This window comes from Cryptomeria japonica, unplaced genomic scaffold (assembly GCF_030272615.1).
Source record: "Cryptomeria japonica unplaced genomic scaffold, Sugi_1.0 HiC_scaffold_303, whole genome shotgun sequence".
NCBI lineage: Eukaryota > Viridiplantae > Streptophyta > Pinopsida > Cupressales > Cupressaceae > Cryptomeria > Cryptomeria japonica.
The window spans coordinates 20,603-33,343 of NW_026729125.1; the positions used below are offsets into that span (position 1 = coordinate 20,603).

The window sequence follows — 12,741 nt, forward strand, 5'->3', positions numbered from 1 at the left end:
AATGCGAACAACTAGGGGAGTCAACCCATCAAACCCAACACCTCCCCTATATAAGCTATTTGTCTGATTCTCATACATGTGTAGTCTACAGGAGCAATTAGGACATCGACCCCAACTTTTGACTTCTTAACGAAAACAAGGTCTTTGAGGTTGACGTAATGCGCACAACCAGGGGAGTCGACCCATCAAACCCAACACCTCCCCTATATAAGCTATTTGTCCGATTCTCATACATGTGTAGCCTGCAGGAGCCATTAGGACATTGACCCCAACTTTTGACTTCTTAACGAAAACAAGGTCTTTGAGGTTGACGTAATGCGCACAACCAGGGGAGTCGACCCATCAAACCCAACACCTCCCCTATATAAGCTATTTGTCCGATTCTCATACATGTGTAGCCTGCAGGAGCCATTAGGACATTGACCCCAACTTTTGACTTCTTAACGAAAACAAGGTCTTTGAGGTTGGCGTAATGCGCACAACCAAGGGAGTTGACCCATCAAACCCAACACCTCCCCTATATAAGCTATTTGTCTGATTCTCATACATGTGTAGCCTGCAACAACGATTAGGACATCCACCCCAACTTCTGAATTCGTCTGCGTTGACCGCACCAAAGGTGCACGCCTTGGTGCTCACCAAAATCCGACTTCCGACTTCTTCTGCTATGCGGGGTCTTTGAGGTTGGCGCAGTGCGCACAACCAGGGGAGTCAACCCACCGAATGCAACACCTCCCCTATATAAGCTATTTGTCTGATTCTCATACATGCGTAGACTGCAGCAATGATTAGGACATCCACCCCAACTTTTGACTTCTTAAACAAGACAGGGTCTTTGAAGTTGGTGCAGTGCACACAACCAGGGGAGTCGACCCATCAAACGCAACACCTCCCCTATATAAAGCTATTTGTCCGATTCTCATACGTGTAGTCTGCAGCAGCGATTAGGACATCGACCCCAACTTCCGAATTCGTTTGCATTGACCGCACCAAAGGTGCACGCCTTGGTGTGCACCCTGGAGTGCACTTTGGTGCTCACCTCGGTGCACACTTTGGTGTGCACCTCGGTGTGCACCAAAGGTGCGCACCTTGGAGCGCACCAAAGGTGTACACTTTGGAGCGCACCACATAGGGTCTTTGAGAGGTTGGCGCAGTGCGCACACCAAGGTGGGTGTTGAGGTGCGTGCCGAGGTGGGTGGGTGCTAGGGTGCGCTCCATGGTGGGTGCCAGGGTGGGTGCGTGCTAGGGTGGATTCCAAAGAGGGTCATAGGGTGGGTGCCAAGGTGGGTTGGTGATATAGTGGGTTCAAAGGTGGGTACTAGGGTGGGTTCCAAGGTGGGTCACAAGTTGGGTGCCAGGATGCGTGGGTGTTAGGTTGGGTGCCAAGGTGGGCTCCTGCGTGGGTGGGTGCTAGGGTGGGTTTCAAGGTGGACGCGAGGGCGGGTGCCAAGGTGGGTAACAAGTTGGGTGTTAGGATGGGTGAGTGCTAGAGTGGGTGCCAAGGTGGGTGGGTGCTAAGGTGGATGCCAAGGTGGTTCACAGGGTGGGTGGGTTCTAGGGTGAGTTCCAAGGTGGGTCACAGGTTCAGTGCTAGGGTGGGTGTCAAGGCGGGTGTCGAGGTGCCTGGGTGCTAGGGTGTGGATGCCAATGTGGGTCATAGGGTGGGTACTAGGGTGGGCTGCAATGTGGGTGCCAAGGTGGGTAACATGCTCGGTGGGTTCTAAATTGGGTGCCAGGGTGGGTGTGCACCCACCTTGCCCGAGGTGGGTGCCAAGGTGCCAGTGTGGGTGGGTGCTAAGGTGGATGCCAAGGTGGGTGAGAAGGTGGGTGATAGGTTGAGTGGTAGGATGGGTGGGTGCCAAGATGGGTCACAGGGTGGGTGCAAGGGTGGGTAGGTGCTAGGGTTGGTGTCAGGGTGGGTGGGTGCTAGGTTGGGTTCCAAGGTGGGTGCGAGGGTGAGTGTCAAGGTGGGTCACAGGTTAGGTGCTAGGATGGGTGAGTGCTAGGGTGCAAAGGTGCCAGGGTGGGTGCTAGGATGGGTCGATGCTAGGGTGAGTGGCAAGGTGGGTCCACAAGTGTCAAGGTGGGTGCCGAGGTGGGTGCCAAGTCGGCGACTGCTATGGTGGATGCCAAGGTGGGTCACGGGGTGGGTGCCAAGTTGCTAGGTTGGGTTCCAAGGTGGGTGCCAACGTGGGTGCTAGGGTGCGTGGGTTAAAGGGTGTGTCACAACGTGGGTGCCAGGATGGGTGCGCACCCACACTGGCCAAGACGGGTGCGGGTGCAAGGTTGGGTTCCAAGCCCGGTCACAGGCTGGGTGCTAGGATGGGTGGGTGCCAAGGTGGGCACCAGGGTGGGTGCACCCACCCTGGCCAAGGTGGGTCACGGGGTGGGTCCTAGGGTGGGTAACGGGGTGGGTACTAAGGTGCGTGCCAAGGTGGGTCATAGGGTGGGTGCCAAGGTGGGCACCAGGGTGGGTGTGCACCAACCCTAGCCAGGGTAGGTCACGGGGTGGTTGTCGGGGTGGGCGTCAAGGAGCCAAGGTGGGTGGCAAGTAGCCAAGTTGCGTGCCAAGGTGGGTGTCGGGGTGGGTGCCAAGGATCCAAGGTGGGTGCCAAGGAACCAAGGTGGGTGTCTGGGTGGGTGCCGAGGTGGGAGCCAGGGTGGGTCCCAAGGTGAGTGCAAAGGTGGGTGCCAGGGTCAAGGTGAGTGCCAATGTGGGTTCCAAGGTGCCAGGGTCAGGGTGAGTGCCAATGTGGGTTCAAAGGTGCTAAGTTGGGTGCGAGGTTGGGTGCGAGGGTGGGTGGGTGCCAAGGTGTGCTAGGTGGAAGCCCGGGTGGGTCGGCATCCCATGGGTGTCGAGTTGGGTGCCTGATGGGTGCTTCTTGTCAAGTTTTAGTCGTCGGGACTCATTTCGAGCCTTAGAGGTCGTTTCTTGTCCGGTTGCCCTGTCTTCGACCTGGGAACCCAATTTTGGTCCTCGGGTCCCATTTTTTTTTGTCTCGCATCCCACTTTTGGCCTGTGGCCTTTTCGGGGTCGATTCTCGTTTTGGGCATCAGAGCATGTTTCTTCTCCTAAAACCCAATATTTGTTTATTAAGTCTCGGAACACATTTTTGTTCTCGTGGACCCATCATGGGTCTTGGAACGCATTTGTGGTCCTTGGGTCCCATTTTGCATCCCGAAACTTGTGTTTTGGTGCTTGATCCCTATTTTGGGTGCCCACCTTGCACCAAGTGCGCACCCGGGGCAAACCGAGCGCCTTGGTGCACCGGGGCAAGATCGAGCGTGCACCCGAGGCGCCCCGAACATGCACCAAGGTGCACTCGGCCCACATGTGAGCGCAGGTCGTTGCGCCCGAGGTGGTGTGTGGGCACCGCGTTGCAGACGGGACACTGCACGCACACGACGCCCCCTCCAGGTGCACGCACGTAGGCCGGGCCGGGTGCACACCCGACGCCCTAGCAAGGTGCGCGCACCCGGGCAGGGCTCACACTTGGCGAACGGGGCGCACTTCGCGAGGGAGGGTGTGCACCTCGACGGGGGTGGGTGGCCGGGGTGGATTCGCACGTGGGTCGCGGTTTGCTAAGTACACACTGCGACAAGCTCATAACGGGTGCGATCATACCAGCATTAGTGCACCGGATCCCATCAGAACTCCGCAGTTAAGCGCGCTTGGGCCGGAGTAGTACTGGGATGGGTGACCTCCCGGGAAGTCCCGGTGTTGCACCCTTTTTTAGTTTTTCGCCGGGCGTCGCAATGCTATTTGAATAAACCTTTTGCCCGTTTGCGTTCTCGTCGGGGCCGGGCCGGGCCGGGGTGCGCTGCCCGCACTACCGCGCGCGCGGGGGCGACACCGAGCGCGCACCCGAGGCACCCCGAGCACACAGGCCACGGTGCAACCCGGGCGTTGTGCGCGCACCCCGGTGCGCCCGAGGTGCTGCGCGCGCACCCAGGTGAAATCGGTGTGCACCTCGGCCAGTGCGCGCTCGGTCGAGTCGCGCACGTTGGCCAAGGTGCACGGTGATGTTTCTTACTCTAAGGTTCCGCACCAGACGCCCGGGACAGGTGAGCGAAGCTGGGCGGGGCCGGGTGCGCGGCCGGGGCAGGTGCACGCAGCTGGAGAGAGCTTTGGAGCACACTTCGGAGCGCACCAATGATGCGCTCCATTCAAAAGTTTCCTGAAAAGGCAAAAAAAGTTGAGATTATAGAATTTCCCACTTGAGAGATTGTAAAAAAAAAAAATTTAAAATGAAGGAAACGCGGGTGCCAAGGTGTGCGCAGCCCAGCCAAGGTGTGCGCACCAAGGCGCCCACCCTGGCGAAGGTGCACGCAAGGTGCGCACCCGAGGCAAACCGGACAATTAACCCAACTTTCGACTTCGCGCGCACCTTGGAGCGCACTTCGAAGCGCTCCTTGGTGCGCACCAATCTTGGGCACCTCGGAGTGCACCATGGCGCCCACCAAGGTGCGCACCCGGGGCAAACCGAGCTCCGACTTCGTGCGCACCTTGGAGCGCACGAAAGGTGCGCACCATGGCGCCCACCAAGGTGCGCAGCCCAGCCAAGGCGTGCGCATCAAGGTGCGCACCCTGGCGAAGGTGCGCACCCGGGGCAAACCGAGCTCCGACTTCGTGCGCACCTTGGAGCGCACAAAAGGTGCGCAACCCAGCCAAGGTGTGCGCACCCCGGTCAAACCGAGCTCCGAATCGTGCGCACCAGAGGTGCACGCCATCGTGCGCACCTTGGAGCACACTTCGGAGCCCTCCTTGGTGCGCGCCGATGTTGCGCACCTCGGAGCGCACCCGGGGAAAACAATGCAATTAACCCGACTTTCGACTTCGTGGGCACCTCGGAGCGCTCTCGGGTTCGCACCTCGGAGCACACCGAGGTGCGCACCTTTGATGCGCTGCCTTCACCAATTTCCAGAAAAGGCAAGAAAACATTGAGAAGGTGTGCGCACCGAGGTGCCCACCCTGGCGAAGGTGCACGCGAGGTGCGCACCCGGGGCAAACCGGGCTCCGACTTCGTGCACGCCGCACCTTGGAGCACACTTCGGAGCGCTCCTTGGTGCGCACCAGGGCGCGCAACCCAGCCGAGGTGCCCACCCCGGCGAAGGTGCACGCGAGGTGCGCACCCGGGGCAAACCGGGCTCCGACTTCGTGCACGCCATGGTGCCCACCGCGGCGAAGGTGCACGCGAGGTGCGCACCCGGGGCAAACCGGGCTCCGACTTCGTGCACGCCGCACCTTGGAGCACACTTCGGAGCGCTCCTTGGTGCGCACCATGGTGCCCACCAGGGCGCGCAACCCCGCCGAAGGTGCACGCGAGGTGCGCACCCGGGGCAAACCGGGCTCCGACTTCGTGCACGCCGCACCTTGGAGCACACTTCGGAGCGCTCCTTGGTGCGCACCATGGTGCCCACCAGGGCGCGCAACCCCGCCGAAGGTGCACGCGAGGTGCGCACCCGGGGCAAACCGGGCTCCGACTTCGTGCACGCCATGGTGCGCACCGCGGCGAAGGTGCGCACCCGGGGCAAACCGGGCTCCGACTTCGTGCACGCCGCACCTTGGAGCACACTTCGGAGCGCTCCTTGGTGCGCACCAGGGCGCGCAACCCAGCCGAGGTGCCCACCCCGGCGAAGGTGCACGCGAGGTGCGTACCCGGGGCAAACCGGGCTCCGACTTCGTGCACGCCGCACCTTGGAGCACACTTCGGAGCGCTCCTTGGTGCGCACCATGGTGCCCACCAGGCCGCGCAACCCAGCCAAGGTGTGCGCACCAAGGTGCACGCGAGGTGCGCACCCGGGGCAAACCGGGGTCCGACTTCGTGCACGCCGCACCTTGGAGCACACATCGGGGCGCTCCCGGGTTCGCACCGGCGTTGCGCACCGTGGTGGGCACCTCGGAGCACACCAAGGTGGGCAGCGAGGTGCGCACCTTTGATGCGATGCCTTCACTAATTTCCATAAAAGGCAAAAAAAAAACGAGATTTTAAAATTTCCGTTTTGAAAGATAGTGAGAAAAAGGGAATGCTGGTGCCATCTTGAGCCCGCCCTGGTGCGCAGCCCAGCCAAGGTGTGCGCACCAAGGTGCCCACCCTGGCGAAGGTGCGCGCCCGGGCAATTAACCCAACTTCCAACTTCGCGCGCGCCAGGGTGGGAGCGCACCCAACAACCGGGCCTGGGAAGAGCCAATGCGAGAAACCCCACCAAACGCTCTGACAAAAAAAGAGGGGGCGCTCCAGTAACCCCGCTTCGGAGCGCACCCTGGGCAAACCCAGCCAAGGTGCCCACCCCGGCCAAGGTGCAGGCGAGGTGCGCACCCGGGGCAAACCGGGCTCCGACAACGTGCACGCCGCACCTTGGAGCACACTTCGTAGCGCTCCCGGGTGCGCACCTCAGAGCACACCAAGGTGGGCAGCGAGGTGCGCACCTTTGATGCGCTGCCTTCACTAATTTCCAGAAAAGGCAAAAAAAAAAGGAGATTTTAAAATTTCCGTTTTGAAAGATAGTGAAAAAAACGGAACGCGCGTGCCATCTTGAGCCCGCCCTGGTGCGCAGCCCAGGTAAGGTGCCCACCCTGGCAAAGGTGCGCACCCGGGCAATTAACCCTACTTCCGACTTCGTGCGCGCCAGGGTGGCAACCGGGCCTCGGAAGAGCCAATGCGAGAAACCCCACCAAACGCTCCGACAAAAAAAGAGGCGGCGCTCCAATAACCCCGCTTCGGAGCGCAGCCGGGGCAAACCCAGCCAAGGTGCCCACCCCGACGAAGGTGCACGCGAGGTGCGCACCCGGGGCAAACCGGGCTCCGACAACGTGCACGCAGCACCTTGGAGCACACTTCGAAGCACTCCCGGGTGCCCACCGGCGTTGCGCACCGTGGTGGGCAGCGAGGTGCGCACCTTTGATGCGCTGCCTTCACTAATTTCCAGAAAAAGGCAAAAAAAAATGAGATTTTAAAATTTCCGTTTTGAAAGATAGTGAAAAAAAAGGAACGCGGGTGCCATCTTGAGCCCGCCCTGGTGCGCAGCCCAGGCAAGGCATGCGCACCAAGGTGCCCACCCGAGGTGCACACCCGGGGCAAACCGGGCTCCGACTTCGTGCAGGCCGCACCTTGGAGCACACTTCGGAGCGCTCCTTGGTGCGCACCATGGTGCCCACCAGGGCGCGCAACCCAGCCAAGGTCTGCACACCAAGGTGCCCACCCCGGCGAAGGTGCACGCGAGGTGCGCACCCGGGGCAAACCGGGCTCCGACTTCGTGCACGCCATGGTGCCCACCGCGGCGAAGGTGCACGCGAGGTGCGCACCCGGGGCAAACCGGGCTCCGACTTCGTGCACGCCGCACCTTGGAGCACACTTCGGAGCGCTCCTTGGTGCGCACCATGGTGCCCACCAGGGCGCGCAACCCAGCCAAGGTGTGCGCACCAAGGTGCACGCGAGGTGCGCACCCGGGGCAAACCGGGGTCCGACTTCGTGCACGCCGCACCTTGGAGCACACATCGGAGCGCTCCCAGGTTCGCACCAGCGTTGCGCACCTTTGATGCGCTGCCTTCACTAATTTCCAGAAAAGGCAAAAAAAAACGATATTTTAAAATTTCCGTTCTGAAAGATAGTGAAAAAAACGGAACGCGGGTGCCATCTTGAGCCCTTCCTGGTGCGCAGCCCAGGCAAGTTGTGCGCACCAAGGTGCCCACCCTGGCGGAGGTGCGCGCCCGGGGCAAACCGGGCTCCGACTTCGTGCACTGCATGGTGCCCACCAAGGCGCGCAACCCAGCCAAGGTGCCCACCGCAGCGAAGGTGCACGCGAGGTGCACACCCGGGGCAAACCGGGCTCCGACTTCGTGCACGCCGCACCTTGGAGCACACTTCAGAGCGCTCCTTGGTGCGCACCAGGGCGCGCAACCCAGCCGAGGTGCCCACCCCGGCGAAGGTGCACGCGAGGTGCGCACCCGGGGCAAACCGGGCTCCGACTTCGTGCACGCCATGGTGCCCACCGCGGCGAAGGTGCGCACCCGGGGCAAACCGGGCTCCGACTTCGTGCACGCCGCACCTTGGAGCACACTTCGGAGCGCTCCTTGGTGCGCACCATGGTGCCCACCAGGCCGCGCAACCCAGCCAAGGTGTGCGCACCAAGGTGCACGCGAGGTGCGCACCCGGGGCAAACCGGGGTCCGACTTCGTGCACGCCGCACCTTGGAGCACACATCGGGGCGCTCCCGGGTTCGCACCGGCGTTGCGCACCGTGGTGGGCACCTCGGAGCACACCAAGGTGGGCAGCGAGGTGCGCACCTTTGATGCGATGCCTTCACTAATTTCCATAAAAGGCAAAAAAAAAACGAGATTTTAAAATTTCCGTTTTGAAAGATAGTGAGAAAAAGGGAATGCTGGTGCCATCTTGAGCCCGCCCTGGTGCGCAGCCCAGCCAAGGTTTGCGCACCAAGGTGCCCACCCTGGCGAAGGTGCGCGCCCGGGCAATTAACCCAACTTCCAACTTCGCGCGCGCCAGGGTGGGAGCGCACCCAACAACCGGGCCTGGGAAGAGCCAATGCGAGAAACCCCACCAAACTCTCTGACAAAAAAAGAGGGGGCGCTCCAGTAACCCCGCTTCGGAGCGCACCCTGGGCAAACCCAGCCAAGGTGCCCACCCCGGCCAAGGTGCAGGCGAGGTGCGCACCCGGGGCAAACCGGGCTCCGACAACGTGCACGCCGCACCTTGGAGCACACTTCGTAGCGCTCCCGGGTGCGCACCTCAGAGCACACCAAGGTGGGCAGCGAGGTGCGCACCTTTGATGCGCTGCCTTCACTAATTTCCAGAAAAGGCAAAAAAAAAAGGAGATTTTAAAATTTCCGTTTTGAAAGATAGTGAAAAAAACGGAACGCGCGTGCCATCTTGAGCCCGCCCTGGTGCGCAGCCCAGGTAAGGTGCCACCCTGGCAAAGGTGCGCACCCGGGCAATTAACCCTACTTCCGACTTCGTGCGCGCCAGGGTGGCAACCGGGCCTCGGAAGAGCCAATGCGAGAAACCCCACCAAACGCTCCGACAAAAAAAGAGGCGGCGCTCCAATAACCCCGCTTCGGAGCGCAGCCGGGGCAAACCAAGCCAAGGTGCCCACCCCGACGAAGGTGCACGCGAGGTGCGCACCCGGGGCAAACCGGGCTCCGACAACGTGCACGCAGCACCTTGGAGCACACTTCGAAGCACTCCCGGGTGCCCACCGGCGTTGCGCACCGTGGTGGGCAGCGAGGTGCGCACCTTTGATGCGCTGCCTTCACTAATTTCCAGAAAAAGGCAAAAAAAAATGAGATTTTAAAATTTCCGTTTTGAAAGATAGTGAAAAAAAAGGAACGCGGGTGCCATCTTGAGCCCGCCCTGGTGCGCAGCCCAGGCAAGGCATGCGCACCAAGGTGCCCACCCGAGGTGCACACCCGGGGCAAACCGGGCTCCGACTTCGTGCAGGCCGCACCTTGGAGCACACTTCGGAGCGCTCCTTGGTGCGCACCATGGTGCCCACCAGGGCGCACCCGAGGCAAACCGGGCTCCGACTTCGTGCACGCCGCACCTTGGAGCACACATCGGAGCGCTCCCAGGTTCGCACCAGCGTTGCGCACCTTTGATGCGCTGCCTTCACTAATTTCCAGAAAAGGCAAAAAAAAACGATATTTTAAAATTTCCGTTCTGAAAGATAGTGAAAAAAACGGAACGCGGGTGCCATCTTGAGCCCTTCCTGATGCGCAGCCCAGGCAAGTTGTGCGCACCAAGGTGCCCACCCTGGCGGAGGTGCGCGCCCGGGGCAAACCGGGCTCCGACTTCGTGCACTGCATGGTGCCCACCAAGGCGCGCAACCCAGCCAAGGTGCCCACCGCAGCGAAGGTGCACGCGAGGTGCGCACCCGAGGTGCACACCCGGGGCAAACCGGGCTCCGACTTCGTGCACGCCGCACCTTGGAGCACACTTCAGAGCGCTCCTTGGTACGCACCAGGGCGCGCAACCCAGCCAAGGTGCTCACCCCGGCGAAGGTGCACGCGAGGTGCGCACCCGGGGCAAACCGGGCTCGGACTTCGTGCACGCCGCACCTTGGAGCACACATCGGAGCGCTCCCGGGTTCGCACCAGCATTGCGCACCTTTGATGCGCTGCCTTCACTAATTTCCAGAAAAGGCAAAAAAAAGAAAAAAATGAGATTTTAAAATTTCCGTTTTGAAAGATAGTGAAAAAAACGGAACGCGGGTGCCATCTTGAGCCCGCCCTGGTGTGCAGCCCAGGCAAGTTGTGCGCACCAAGGCACCCACCCTGGCCAAGGTGGGTCACGGGGTGGGTCCTAGGGTGGGTAACGGGGTGGGTACTAAGGTGCGTGCCAAGGTGGGTCATAGGGTGGGTGCCAAGGTGGGCACCAGGGTGGGTGTGCACCAACCCTAGCCAGGGTAGGTCACGGGGTGGTTGTCGGGGTGGGCGTCAAGGAGCCAAGGTGGGTGGCAAGTAGCCAAGTTGCGTGCCAAGGTGGGTGTCGGGGTGGGTGCCAAGGATCCAAGGTGGGTGCCAAGGAACCAAGGTGGGTGTCTGGGTGGGTGCCGAGGTGGGAGCCAGGGTGGGTCCCAAGGTGAGTGCAAAGGTGGGTGCCAGGGTCAAGGTGAGTGCCAATGTGGGTTCCAAGGTGCCAGGGTCAGGGTGAGTGCCAATGTGGGTTCAAAGGTGCTAAGTTGGGTGCGAGGTTGGGTGCGAGGGTGGGTGGGTGCCAAGGTGTGCTAGGTGGAAGCCCGGGTGGGTCGGCATCCCATGGGTGTCGAGTTGGGTGCCTGATGGGTGCTTCTTGTCAAGTTTTAGTCGTCGGGACTCATTTCGAGCCTTAGAGGTCGTTTCTTGTCCGGTTGCCCTGTCTTCGACCTGGGAACCCAATTTTGGTCCTCGGGTCCCATTTTTTTTTGTCTCGCATCCCACTTTTGGCCTGTGGCCTTTTCGGGGTCGATTCTCGTTTTGGGCATCAGAGCATGTTTCTTCTCCTAAAACCCAATATTTGTTTATTAAGTCTCGGAACACATTTTTGTTCTCGTGGACCCATCATGGGTCTTGGAACGCATTTGTGGTCCTTGGGTCCCATTTTGCATCCCGAAACTTGTGTTTTGGTGCTTGATCCCTATTTTGGGTGCCCACCTTGCACCAAGTGCGCACCCGGGGCAAACCGAGCGCCTTGGTGCACCGGGGCAAGATCGAGCGTGCACCCGAGGCGCCCCGAACATGCACCAAGGTGCACTCGGCCCACATGTGAGCGCAGGTCGTTGCGCCCGAGGTGGTGTGTGGGCACCGCGTTGCAGACGGGACACTGCACGCACACGACGCCCCCTCCAGGTGCACGCACGTAGGCCGGGCCGGGTGCACACCCGACGCCCTAGCAAGGTGCGCGCACCCGGGCAGGGCTCACACTTGGCGAACGGGGCGCACTTCGCGAGGGAGGGTGTGCACCTCGACGGGGGTGGGTGGCCGGGGTGGATTCGCACGTGGGTCGCGGTTTGCTAAGTACACACTGCGACAAGCTCATAACGGGTGCGATCATACCAGCGTTAGTGCACCGGATCCCATCAGAACTCCGCAGTTAAGCGCGCTTGGGCCGGAGTAGTACTGGGATGGGTGACCTCCCGGGAAGTCCCGGTGTTGCACCCTTTTTTAGTTTTTCGCCGGGCGTCGCAATGCTATTTGAATAAACCTTTTGCCCGTTTGCGTTCTCGTCGGGGCCGGGCCGGGCCGGGGTGCGCTGCCCGCACTACCGCGCGCGCGGGGGCGACACCGAGCGCGCACCCGAGGCGCCCCGAGCACACAGGCCACGGTGCAACCCGGGCGTTGTGCGCGCACCCCGGTGCGCCCGAGGTGCTGCGCGCGCACCCAGGTGAAATCGGTGTGCACCTCGGCCAGTGCGCGCTCGGTCGAGTCGCGCACGTTGGCCAAGGTGCACGGTGATGTTTCTTACTCTAAGGTTCCGCACCAGACGCCCGGGACAGGTGAGCGAAGCTGGGCGGGGCCGGGTGCGCGGCCGGGGCAGGTGCACGCAGCTGGAGAGAGCTTTGGAGCACACTTCGGAGCGCACCAATGATGCGCTCCATTCAAAAGTTTCCTGAAAAGGCAAAAAAAGTTGAGATTATAGAATTTCCCACTTGAGAGATTGTAAAAAAAAAAAATTTAAAATGAAGGAAACGCGGGTGCCAAGGTGTGCGCAGCCCAGCCAAGGTGTGCGCACCAAGGCGCCCACCCTGGCGAAGGTGCACGCAAGGTGCGCACCCGAGGCAAACCGGACAATTAACCCAACTTTCGACTTCGCGCGCACCTTGGAGCGCACTTCGGAGCGCTCCTTGGTGCGCACCAATCTTGGGCACCTCGGAGTGCACCATGGCGCCCACCAAGGTGCGCACCCGGGGCAAACCGAGCTCCGACTTCGTGCGCACCTTGGAGCGCACGAAAGGTGCGCACCATGGCGCCCACCAAGGTGCGCAGCCCAGCCAAGGCGTGCGCATCAAGGTGCGCACCCTGGCGAAGGTGCGCACCCGGGGCAAACCGAGCTCCGACTTCGTGCGCACCTTGGAGCGCACAAAAGGTGCGCAACCCAGCCAAGGTGTGCGCACCCCGGTCAAACCGAGCTCCGAATCGTGCGCACCAGAGGTGCACGCCATCGTGCGCACCTTGGAGCACACTTCGGAGCCCTCCTTGGTGCGCGCCGATGTTGCGCACCTCGGAGCGCACCCGGGGAAAACAATGCA

At 61.3% G+C, this 12,741-nt stretch overlaps 2 non-coding genes across 2 annotated transcripts; both read left to right on the forward strand.

Moving 5' to 3' along the window:
- Window positions 1-3,611: 3,611 nt before the first annotated feature.
- On the forward strand, window positions 3,612-3,730 carry LOC131870184 (5S ribosomal RNA). The gene has a single exon (XR_009368511.1). It is a non-coding gene; the product is annotated as a 5S ribosomal RNA (ribosomal RNA).
- Window positions 3,731-11,534: 7,804 nt separating this feature from the next.
- LOC131870181 (5S ribosomal RNA) lies at window positions 11,535-11,653 on the forward strand. The gene has a single exon (XR_009368508.1). It is a non-coding gene; the product is annotated as a 5S ribosomal RNA (ribosomal RNA).
- Window positions 11,654-12,741: the final 1,088 nt, after the last annotated feature.